This window comes from Arachis hypogaea, chromosome 18 (assembly GCF_003086295.3).
Source record: "Arachis hypogaea cultivar Tifrunner chromosome 18, arahy.Tifrunner.gnm2.J5K5, whole genome shotgun sequence".
NCBI classification, from domain to species: Eukaryota; Viridiplantae; Streptophyta; class Magnoliopsida; order Fabales; family Fabaceae; genus Arachis; species Arachis hypogaea.
Genome location: NC_092053.1, coordinates 113,729,892 through 113,742,119, shown reverse-complemented (window position 1 = coordinate 113,742,119; position 12,228 = coordinate 113,729,892). Strand labels below are relative to the sequence as shown.

Sequence of the window (12,228 nt, the reverse complement as noted above, 5' to 3'; positions counted from 1 at the left end):
TCATCTTTTAATTTTCCCTTTTATAGTTCTAAGAATTGGAACTTGGATCTGAATCTTCTTTTCTGTTTTTATTTTATTTCTTCTGCAAGTTCTTCTTTACTTTTTGGTCAAGAGAGTAATTGAGATATAAATTTGCTTTCTGTTTTTGTTACTTCACTGAATTTGTCAATTTCTCTTTAGGATTTTAGAGTTGATCTAAGTTTTCTTGCTGTTTTGAGTCTTCTGCAAATTTCCATTTCTGTTTTGCTACTGAGATCCTGATCTGAATCTCTTAATCTCATAGTTCTCTGATTTACTTCAATTTACATTTTCCAGCTCAATTTTGAATCCCAGTACCCAAATCCCTTTATTCTTGATGCAATTTAAGTTTCCTGTCAATTTAGATTCAGCAATTTAAATTTCTTGCACTTTAAGTTTCAGTTGTTTACCTTTCTTGCACTTTAAGTTTCAGCTCTTTTACTTTCTTGCACTTTAAGTTTCTGCAATTTACTTCTTCTGCACTTTAAGATTCAGCCAATTTTTATTTTCCCTTTTATTCTCTTGCAATTTTACTTCTGTTAATCAAGTTTCACTCAAATCATCAACTATTCGCTTAACTAAATTCATCACCTAACTAAAGTTGCTCAATCCATCAATCCCTGTGGGATCGACCTCACTCTTGTGAGTTATTACTACTTGATGTGACTCGGTACACTTGCCGGTGAGTTTTGTGTGGAATCGTTTTTTCCTCATCAGTCTCACCACTAGTAGAAACTTCATTTATAGCTCTTGGATGGTTGTTTCTTTGTCTAACGTGTTGGGTGGACTCGGCCAAATCGGTGATCAATTGTCATGCCTCCTCCGCCATTCTATACTTTGTCAAGGAACCATTGCTTGAGGCATCCAAGAGGATCTTGTCTTGTGGTTTCATCCCTTGGCAATAATAGCTTATCAACACTAGAGTGTCAATCATATGGTGAAGGCATGAGTCAAGTAGTCTCCTGAACCTTTCCCAATACTCGTATAGAGTTTCCATTTCACCTTGGACAATGCATAAAATTTCTTTCCTCAATTTATTCGTCACCTCTGGAGGAAAGAATTATCTAAGAACTCCCTTCGAAGCAAATTCCAATCACTAACAACCTCATCAGGCAAAGTGTAGAACCACTCTTTGGCTCTTCCCTCTAAAGAGAAAGGGAAGGCAAACAACTAAATAGCAACCTCATCGGAACCCTCCTGCCTAGTTGTTGAACATACACCTTGAAAGTCTCTAAGGTGTCTAATAGGATCTTGGGCAGAGAGTCCATGAAACTTGGGTAGAAGATGAATCAAAGCGGTCTTGAGTTCAAAATTAGCGTTTAACTCCGGATGCTGCACTTGAAGTGGTTGAAGAACAAAGTCCGGAGCACCGGCTTCCTTAAGAGTAACTCTCCTTGGAGCGGCCATTGGTTTGGTACCTAGATTGATAGAAGAAGAATTAGTAGTATCGATGGAAGAATAGACGGTTTCCTCCTTAAATGATGTTTTCGATTCAACCTCGGAGAAGGTTGGTGAAATGGTAGAAACCCTTTCACCACCTCCAAAGGCTAACCGTCTTCTAGCTTAACTAAGATGTGAGATAGTTCTCTCAATTTCTGGATCAAAAGGGGCTAAGCTAGGATCCGGTAGTGAATGCGTCATTCAAAGAAAGAAGTATATAGCTCATGACAATAAGATGCACTAAATAAAAATCAATCCTAACTAACAATTGAACTAGCAAACAATAAAAAAAGAATGCAAGTATTCACATATCCACATATTTACACTAACCAACAACATGGCATACAATTGCAACTCCCCGGCAACGGCACCATTTTGATGAGCTATATTTTGTCGGTATAGAATTCTCCAATGGAATTATGTCGTGTGCATAGTCTAAACCAACAAGCTATAACGCATCAAAAAAAGAAAGTGTGTGTCCACAATTCAAATCAATAACCGAGAGTATTAGTCCAGAGTCGTTCTCCCTAGGAGTTGCCTTAGGATGCACATCATTGGTTAGGAATCTCTCAGTGTTGAGGTTGAATACCCGAAATATAAACTAGCTTGCATAAAAGTAATGAACAAATGACAATGAAACTAAGGGACACAAGAATTTGAATCAAGCAAGAGTGGATGACAATCAATCAATATAAAAGCCTTAATAATTCAAGTGTTTCCAATTACCTAACCCTTAAGCCAAGAGTGAAGAATTACTCCATAGCTATAATTGACATTTTATCAAGCATTTGATGAGCAATAATGAAAGACATCATGAAATTGGAGAAAGGAATCGAATTCAAGTTATCTATTGCAAACAATTGACAACAATCAAACAATTAACAACAATGAAAATGAAATTCCTCAATGCATTAATGGAAACCAAGGTAACAAGGTCTAGATCCAAGATCTACAATACTAGAACATCAAGAACACTAAATTGAGAATAGAAGAAGAGGATCTACAATCTAGAACAATGTAAAATTAAATCAAATTCAGATCTCACCAAAATATCCAAGCACAATTTGAATTGAGAAAGCCAAAAAAAACTATAGAGAAATTGGAGTTTCTCTCTCTAAAAATGTAACTTCCCAAAGTAACTAACTAGGCAAGTGTGTAAAAGATGTGTTCTCCTTCAATCCTTGGCTCTTTTAATCTTTTCCCGCCAGAATCCTACTCAGAATTGGGCCATGAGCTTCTCTGAAATCGCCAAGCACGTTTTCATTAAAGAGATCACGTGCGCGCGTCACGCATATGCGTCGATGGGCTTTTGCGATCCACGCGTACGCGTCAAGCATGCATATGTGTCAATGAGAATTCTCGCCAGCCATGCATATGCATCCCTTTTCGCGCGCCTATCCTAGACCCATCTTCCACGCGTGCGCGTCGATGTCTCTGCTCTAAAACTCCATTTTTCATGCTCCTTCCACTTATGCATGCTTCCTTTCCCTCTTCTAGACCATTCTTGCCCCTATAAGCTTTTAGATCACTTAACAAACATATCACGACATCGAATGGTAATAAAGGGAGATAAAAATATAGCTTATTTAGGGCCTAAAAAGCATGTTTTCAACCATTAAGCAAAATTGGGAAGGAAACACAAAACCATGCATTTTATACGGATAAGTGTGATAGAATGTTGATAAAATCATCTTAATTACGCATAAAATGTACCACGAAATAGTGGTGCATCAAATCTCCCCACACTTAAACAAAGCATGTCCTCATGCTAAAGATTGAAAGACCAAAGAACATAGGAGAAGGAGTTTATTGATATGCAATTCACCTAAATACATGCAACTAATACAAATGTATCTACCTACTTGGTTAAGGGTGAACCAACTTCCAAGAATATATATATATGTGTGTGTGTGTGTGTGTGTGTGTGTGTGTGTGTGTGTGTGTGTGTGTGTTCCCCTCTCCCTCCTTCACTCCCTCATCTTTTCATTCGAATACTTTTCTTCTATTCTCCTCTCATTCTCCTTCTTCATCTTCCTTTCTTCCTTTTTGCTCAAGGACGAGCAAAACTTTTAAGTTTGGTATGGAAGGAGCCTTGTTCTCTCATTGAAATTCGAACCCCATGGCTCAAAGAAGTGGAAAAACCGCTCCAAGAAACAAGAAAGAAGATGACCCAACAGTTGTCTTCAAACCTGTCAGATTCTACACTAAGCAACATGAAGAACATTATCACAAAATAATGAGTAAGAGGCCAGTAATCCCAGAGGCAAGATTCGAATTAGGAGAAGATGAATACTCAGAGATCCAAGAGCAAATTTGAAAGAGAGGCTGGGAGATTCTAGCCAATCCTGAGATCAATGTTGGAGTCAACATGATCCATGAATTCTATACAAATCTGTGGATGATAGATAAGCAAAAGAAAGATGGAACAGCATTCCATACTTTTCGCACCATGATCAGGGGGAAGATCCTCTATTTTCATCTTGATAGGGTAAGAGAGATCTTTAAATTACCCTTGCAAAAGGATGACCCTAATTCCTACAATAGAAAAGTGGTAGCTAATCCAAAGCTGGATCAAGTTCTAGAGGACATATGCCTACCTGGAACTCAACGGATTGAGGATGCAAAAGGCAATCCAAGCCAGGTGAAAATAATGGACCTCAAGCCAATTGCTAGAGGATGGCTAGACTTCATTGGGTATTCTATACTCCCTACTAGTAATCGCTTGGAAGTCACTCTTCCAAGAGTTGTGATGATTCACTGCATCATGATGGGGAATGAGGTAGAAGTTCACCAAATAATCCCTCGTGAGATGTACAAGTTTGCAAACAGGATGTCTACTCAAGCCAGGCTAGCCTATCCAAATCTTATCTTTCGCCTGTGCCAAGAGGTTAAAGTCATGATTCATGTAGACACATTTATTCCAGTGGAAAGCCCAATCACCAAGTAGGTATTGGAGAGCTCTAAAATACCAGAGGATCATCCCAAAAGGAAGGCACCTGAGCCTCCCCAAGAGATCCCTCTAATTGAATATTGGATCAGTTGAAAGCATCTGTGATGCAACTACAAACCACATTAGATTAACTAAGAGAGGAGCAGAAAGATCAGACTAGCATGATCTGCAAACTGGTCAAGGAACAAGAGAAGCAAGGGCGTGAGATAGAAGAGTTAAAGCGCCAAAAGCTCTCCCTTGAAGAGCCCAGTGCCCCCCAAGCTTAAGGTGGTTGAGTTCCACCCCCATATTTCTATTATTCTAATTCCTGTTTCTCATATTTAGGTTTAAATGATCACTAGTAGTATTTAAATCTTTATTTTTATTTTTCTGCCTTTTAATTTAAGAGATTGCATAAGCATTAGTAATAATTAAGTTTGATTTTCCAATTAGCTATAAAATATTCATCTTATCATCATTAAACATGAATAAAATAGTGATTTTTTTAGAAAAATTAGAGATGCATAAATTTATGAGTTATATAATAAGAATAGTTAATTATTTTGATGTGGTGGCATTGCTTTCGTTTTCTGAATGTATGAATGAACAGTGCATATTTGAATTGAAATTAAGAATGTTGGCTTCTAAAAGAATTATGAAAAAGGAGAAGTATTATTGGTAATCTAAAAAATCCAAAAATTGATTCTTGAAGCAAGAAAAAGCAGCAAAAAAAAGCAATCAAAGAAAAAAATATATATGCTTGCGAAAAAAAAAAGAAAAAAAAGAGAGAAATAAAAAGCAGAAAAAGCCAATAAGCTCTTTAAACCAAAAGGCAAGAGCAAAAAGCCAATAACCCTTTAAACCAAAAGGAAAGGGTAAAAGGATCCAAGGCTTTGAGCATCAATGGTTAGGAGGGCCTAAAAGAAACAAATCTTAGCCTAAGCACACCAAAAGAACAGTGTCCCTAACTATATGCTTGTGGTGTGAAGGTGTCAAGTGAAAAGATTGAAAATGAGCAGTTAAAGTCGTGATCCAAAGCAAAAAGAGTGTGCTTAAGAACTCTGGACACATATCTGGGGATTCTAGCAAAGCTGAATCACAATCTGAAAGGGTTCACCCAGTTAAGTGTTTGTGGCATTTATGTATCCGGTGGTAATATTGGAAAACAAAGTGTTTAGGGCCACGGCCAAGACTCTAAAATTTGTGTTCAAGAATAAAAAATAACTGAACTAGGAAAGTCAATAATATCATCTGGATTCTAAGTTCCTAAAGAGACCAACACTTCTGAGTTTCATTGGATAGTGAGATGCCAAAACTATTCAGAAGCAAAAATCTACTAAGTCCTGCTCATTTAATTGAAATTGAGCTTCATTGAAAACTCTAAAGTTTATTGTATCTTACTCTTCTTTTTATCCTACTTTGTTTTTAGTTGTTTGGGGTGATGAGTGGACATTTTATACGCTTTTTGTCATCATTTTCATATTGTTTTTAGCATGTTTCATTTAAGTTTTATTATATTTTTATAGGTTTTAGTGAAAAATTCACATTTTTGGATTCTACTTTGAGATTGTATGTTTTTGTGCAATTTCAGGTATTTTCTGGCTGAAATTGAGGAGCTGGAGCAAAAGTCTAATTTAGAGGCAGAGAAAGCACTACAGATGCTGTCAGGATCTGACCTCCTTGCACTCGAAAGAGCTTTTTGGGCGCTATCAAAACCCAAATGGAGCTTTCTCAACGGCTATGAAAAGGTAACATTCAAGGCTTTCCAGCAATGCATAATAGTCCATACTTTGCTTTAGAATTAAAGGCCCAAAACTGGCGTTCAACGCCAGCCTCTAGCCCTATTCTAGCGTCTAACGCCCACAAGGAGGAGACCAGTGTCCAACGCCCAAAAGGGGATCCTTGGCCAGCGTTCAACGCCCCTAGGGAGTCCTAGCACGTGGAAGACACTAAAACTCAGCCCAAACACTCACCAAGTGGGCCCCAGAAATGGATTTTTGCACTAAAAGACTGATTTACCCTTCTTATGTAATCTTTAGTCATTAGCTTAGTATTTAAAGGAGAAGATCACTTTTTGTTAAGGACTTTTGACACTTTACGCATTTCACATTGTATTTTCCATCGGTATGAGCCACTAAACCTCCTAGGTTAAGGTTAGGAGCTCTGCTGAGTTTTATGGATTAATAAAAGTATTACTATTCTATCTCAATTCGTGTTTGATTCTCTACTCTAAGATGTATCTTCGTTCTTCAACCTTATGAATGAGTTGAACCAGCACAAGGTAATCTCTACTCTACATAGGTTCAGTGAGCGTCTTTCATCGGATATCAATGAACCACTAGCTTGATTATACATCTCTTAGACGGTAAAGGCTAGAACCAAAGGCGCAGCATTCTCTGATACGGAAGATTCAACCTTGTTTGTGGCATTTTGAGTAGGATCATCAAGGGAAATGGACTGCAGGAGCTTGATGAGAGGATAATTTATACGCTTTTTGGCATTGTTTTTAGTATGTTTTTAGTAGGATCTAGTTACTTTTAGGGATGTTTTCATTAGTTTTTATGTTAAATTCACATTTCTGGACTTTACTATGAGTTTGAGTATTTTTCTGTGATTTCAGGTATTTTCTGACTGAAATTGAGGGACTTGAGCAGAAATCAGATTCAGAGGTTGAAAAAGGACTACGGATGCTGTTGGATTCTGACCTCCCTGCACTCAAAGTGGATTTTCTGGAGCTACAGAACTCGAAATGGCGCGCTTCCAATTTCTTTGGAAAGTAGACATCCAGGGCTTTCCAGCAATATATAATAGTCCATACTTTGGCCAAGAATAGACGACGTAAACTGGCGTTTAACGCCAGCCTTCTGCCCAAATCTGGCGTCCAGCGCCAGAAAAGGATCCAAAACCAGAGTTGAACGCCCAAACTGGCACAGAAACTGGCGTTCAACTCCACAAATGGCCTCTGCACGTGCTACACTTAAGCTCAGCCCAAACACACACCAAGTGGGCCCAGGAAGTGGATTTATGCATCAATTACTCACTCATGTAAACCCTAGTGACTAGTTTATTATAAATAGGACCTCTTACTATTGTATTAGACGTCTTTTTGACCATCTTTGGTCTCAGTTTTAATCCATTGTTCATCTTTGGATTATCTTTTGATCTATTGATCATGTTTTGGGGGCTGGCCATCTCGGCCATGCCTGGACCTTTCACTTATGTATTTTCACGGTAGAGTTTCTACACTCCATAGATTAAGGTGTGGAGCTCTGCTGTCCCTCAAAGATTAATGCAAAGTACTACTGTTTTCTATTCAATTCTTCTTATTTCGCTTCTAAGATATCCATTCGCACCCAAGAACGTGATGAAGGTGATGATTATGTGTGACGCTCATCATCCTTCTCCCTTATGAACGCGTGTCTGACAAACACTTCTGTTCTACATGAAATAAGCTAGAATGAGTATCTCTTAGATCTCCTAACCAGAATCTTCGTGGCGTAAGCTAGAATGATGGCGGCATTCAAGAGAATCCGGAAGGTCTAAACCTTGTCTGTGGTATTCCGAGTAGGATTCAATGATTGAATGACTGTGACGAGCTCCGAACTCGCGATTGCAGGGCGTTAGTGACAGACGCAAAAGGATAGTAAATCCTATTCCGGCATGATCGAGAACCGACAGATGAATAGCCGTGCCGTGACAGGGTGCGTGAGCATATTATTCACTGAGAGGATAAGATGAAGCCATTGGCAAGGGTGATGCCTCCAGACGATTAGCCGTGCCGTGACAGGGCATTGGATCATTTTCCCGAGAGATGACCGAAAGTAGCCATTGACAGTGGTGATGTATCACATAAAGCCAGCCATGGAAAGGAGTAAGACTGATTGGATGAAGATAGCAGGAAAGCAGAGGTTCAGAGGAACGAAAAGCATCTCCATTCGCTTATCTGAAATTCCTACCAATGATTTACATAAGTATCTCTATCCCTATTTCATTATATAATATTCGAAAACACCATTATCACTTTATAGCTGCCTGACTGAGATTTACAAGGTGACCATAGCTTGCTTCATACCAACAATCTCCGTGGGATTCGACCCTTACTCACGTAAGGTATTACTTGGACGACCCAGTGCACTTGCTGGTTAGTTGTATCGAAGTTGTGACAAATTATGAGTGTGTAATCACGATTATGCGCACCAAGTTGCTCACGTTGCCAGGGATTGTTCGAGCCTGGACATCACAATTTCGTGCACCAAGTTTTTGGCGCCGTTGCCGGGGATTGTTCGAGTTTGGACAACTGACGGTTCATCCTGTTGCTCAGATTAGGTAATTTTCTTTTTATTTTATTTTCAAAAATTTTTTTCAAAAATCTTTCAAAATTTTCTCCTTTGTTTTCGAAAAAAAAAATGTTTTCAAAAAAAAAAAAAAATTTATTCAAAATTTTTAAAGAATGAATTCTAGTGTTTCATGAAGCATATGAAGCCTGGCTGGCTGTAAAGCCATGTCTAAATTTCTTGTGGACTGAGGCTTCCAACCATCAGCTCTTATACGACTGTAGGGTATGTCAGGCATGTCATGTCTGAATTACATGCTAAAGCTTGGCTGGCCATTGGCCATGTCTAGTGTTTTGGACCGGAGCTTTCATTGAAAGCTTGGCTGGCTAGTGAGCCATATCTAATTCCAGGACTGAAGCTTTAGACTAAGAATGCAAGATTCCTGGAATTCATATTAAAAATTTTGGAATCCTTATTTTCCTTTTTCAATTAATTTTCGAAAATTCAAAAAAAAAATTAGAAAATCATAAAAATCAAAAATATTTTTGTGTTTCTTGTTTGAGTCTTGAGTCACATTATAAGTTTGGTGTCACTTGCATATGCATCTTGCATTTTTTTCGAAAATATCATGCATCCATAGTGTTCTTCATGATCTTCAAGTTGTTCTTGGTAAGTCTTCTTGTTTGATCTTGATGATTTTTTGTTTTGTGTCTTTTCATGTTTTTCATATGCATTCTTGAATTCTTAGTGTCTAAGCATTAAAGAATTCTAAGTTTGGTGTCTTGCATGTTTTCTTTGCACTAAAAATTTTTCAAAATTGTGTCTATGATGTTCATCTTGACATTCAAAGTGTTCTTGGTGTTCATCTTGACATTCATAGCATTCTTGCATGCATCACATGTTTTGATCTAAAAATTTCATGCATTGCATCTTTTTAGTGTTTTTCCCTCTCATCATAAAAATTCAAAAATCAAAATTATATCTTTCCCTTTTTCTCTCATCAAATTCGAAAATTTGGATTGACCTTTTCAAAAATTTTTAAAATTAAGTTGTTTCTTATGAGTCAAATCAAATTTTCAATTTGAAAATCTTATCTTTTTCAAAATCTTTTTCAAAAATCAAATCTTTTTCAAAATTCTTAGTTATTTTCGAAAATTAAAAAAAATATATTTTTCAAAAATTTTTTTCTTATTTTTATATCAAATTTTCGAAAATAACATAATCAATTAATGTTTTGATTCAAAAATTTGAAGTTTGTTACTTGCTTGTTAAGAAAGTTTCAAACTTTAAGTTCTAGAATCATATCTTGTGATTTCTTATGAATCAAGTCATTAATTGTGATTTTAAAAATCAAATCTTTTTTTCAAAAACTAATTTTTATCATATCTTTTCAAAAATATCTTCTTATCTTATCTTTTTCAAAAATATCTTTTCAAAATATCTTTCCTAACCTCCTAACTTCCTATCTTTTCAAAATTTGTTTCAACTAACTAACTAACTTTTTGTTTGTTTCTTAACTTTTTCAAAACTACCTAACTAACTCTCTCTCTCTAATTTTCGAAAATATCTCCCCTCTTTTTCAAAAATTTCTTTTTAATTAACTAATTATTTTTATTTTTTATTTTTGATTTCAAAAATTTTCGAAAATTACTAACATTTTTCAAAAACCATTTTCAAAAATCACTAACTCCTTTTCAAAAATTTTCGAAAATTCCCTCCTTCTCTCTCATCTTATTCTATTTATTTATTTATCTACTAACATCTCTCCCTCACATCATCACCAAATTCGAACCCCCTCTTCTATCTGTGTTCGAATTTCTTCCTCTTTTCTTCTACTCACATAAGGGAACCTCTATACTGTGGTAAAGAGAATCTCTATTATTATTATTATTATTATTATTCTGTGCCCTCTTCTTTGTCATATGAGCAGGAGCAAGGATAAGAACATTCTTGTGGAAGCAGATCCAGAACCTGAAAGGACTCTGAAGAAAAAATTAAGAGAAGCTAAAATACAACAATCCAGAGATAACCTTTCAGAAATTTTCGAACAGGAGAAGGAGATGGCAGCCGAAAATAATAATAATGTAAGGAAGATGCTTGGTGACTTTACTGCACCTAATTCCAATTTACATGGAAGAAGCATCTCCATTCCTGCCATTGGAACAAACAACTTTGAGCTGAAACCTCAGTTAGTTTCTCTGATGCAGCAGAACTGCAAGTTTCATGGACTTCCATCTGAAGATCCTTTTCAGTTCTTAACTGAATTCTTGCATATATGTGATACTGTTAAGACTAATGGAGTAGATCCTGAAGTCTACAGGCTCATGCTTTTCCCTTTTGCTGTAAGAGACAGAGCTAGATTATGGTTGGATTCTCAACCAAAAGACAGCCTGAACTCTTGGGATAAGCTGGTCACGGCTTTCTTAGCCAAGTACTTTCCTCCTCAAAAGCTGAGCAAGCTTAGAGCTGATGTTCAAACCTTTAGACAGAAAGAAGGTGAATCCCTCTATGAAGCTTGGAAAAGATACAAACAGTTGACCAAAAAGTGTCCTTCTGACATGCTTTCAGAATGGACCATCCTGGATATATTCTATGATGGTTTATCTGAGTTATCAAAGATGTCATTGGATACCTCTGCAGGTGGATCCATTCACCTAAAGAAAATGCCTGCAGAAGCTCAAGAACTCATTGACATGGTTGCTAATAACCAGTTCATGTACACTTCTGAAAGGAATCCTGTGAGTAATGAGACGCCTATGAAGAAGGGAGTTCTTGAGGTTGATACTCTGAATGCCATATTGGCTCAGAATAAAATATTGACTCAGCAAGTCAATATGATCTCTCAGAGTCTGCATGGAATGCAAACTGCATCCAACAGTACTCAAGAGGCATCTTCTGAAGAAGAAGCTTATGATCCTGAGAACCCTGCAATAGCAGAGGTAAATTACTTAGGTGAACCTTACGGAAACACCTATAACTCAACATGGAGAAATCATCCAAATTTCTCATGGAAGGATCAAAAGCCTCAACAAGGCTTTAATAATGGTGGAAGAAACAGGTTTAGCAATAGCAAACCTTTTCCATCATCCACTCAGCAACAGACAGAGAACTCTGAACAAAATGCTTCTAATTTAGCAAATCTAGTCTCTGATCTATCTGAGGCCACTGTAAGTTTCATGAATGAAACAAGGTCTTCCATTAGAAATCTGGAAGCACAAGTGGGCCAGCTGAGTAAAAGGATCACTGAAATCCCTCCAAGTACACTCCCAAGCAATACAGAAGAGAACCCAAAAGGAGAGTGCAAGGCCATTGACATAAGCGCCATGGCCGAACCTGTAAGGGAAGGAGAGGACGTGAATCCTCAAGAGGAAGACCTCCTGGGACATCCAGTGATCAATAAGGAGCTTCCCTCTGAGGAACCAAAGGACTCTGAGGCTCATCTAGAGACCATAGAGATCCCATTGAACCTCCTTATGCCCTTCATGAGCTCTGATGAGTATTCCTCTTCTGAAGAGAATGAGGATGTTACTGAAGAGCAAACTGCCAAGTTTCTTGGTGCAATCATGA

At 37.3% G+C, this 12,228-nt stretch overlaps 1 non-coding gene across 1 annotated transcript; it reads right to left on the bottom strand.

The window, feature by feature from the left end:
• Positions 1-11,117: 11,117 nt before the first annotated feature.
• On the bottom strand, positions 11,118-11,225 carry LOC112774067 (small nucleolar RNA R71). The gene has a single exon (XR_003188578.1). It is a non-coding gene; the product is annotated as a small nucleolar RNA R71 (small nucleolar RNA).
• Between the last annotated feature and the right edge of the window lie 1,003 nt (positions 11,226-12,228).